We start from the raw sequence: 708 nt of genomic DNA, 5'->3' as shown, positions 1-708 counted from the left end.
GTATTTATTCATTCATTCATCCTGTACTCACTTTCATTGATTTGTTCCTTTGATCTCTCAGCCACTTTCAGTTTTCTCCTAGTTCTTAGTTTTGCCTGTACTGTTCCCCTAGTTTTGCCTGTACTGTTCCCAGGGAGCCCACAGATAAATTAAGACATGGTCCTGAAAATTTGATTATGAAGCATACATTAGATAATAATAGTGTCAGTGTTAAATTTCCAGAGTATGGTTACGGTATCATGGTTATTGAAGGAAAATATCCTTGTTCTTGGGAAAAACACAAGTATTAAGGGGTAAGGTGTTATAATATCTGCAAATAACTTGGCAAAATAATAAATGTATGTATATATATGGAGAGAATGAGATGAAGCAAATGTGGCAAAAAATATGAACAGTTAGGGGAGTAGATGAAAGATGTATGGATGGTCAATGTATTCATCATTTTAACTTTGTCATAGATTTGAAATTTTTTTCAAGTAAAAAGTTGTGGAGTGGAAGACATGGTTTCCAGTCTCAGGAAATTCACAGTGCCTATTTGAGATGCCTGAATAGGCATTTTATTGATGTCATAATAACATAAATAGCTAACATGTGTTGAGCACTTGAGGCCATTCTACACACATAATATTTATTCACTGGATTGTCAAAACAATCCTACAGAGTAGGGATGACCGTTATCTCCATGTTACAGATGAGGAAACTGAGTCT

The sequence above is a fragment of the Bison bison genome, unplaced genomic scaffold (genome assembly GCF_000754665.1).
Source record: "Bison bison bison isolate TAMUID 2011002044 unplaced genomic scaffold, Bison_UMD1.0 scf7180017861109, whole genome shotgun sequence".
NCBI classification, from domain to species: Eukaryota; Metazoa; Chordata; class Mammalia; order Artiodactyla; family Bovidae; genus Bison; species Bison bison.
The sequence above is the reverse complement of the archived record's forward strand: the minus strand, read 5'-3'. Positions refer to the sequence as shown.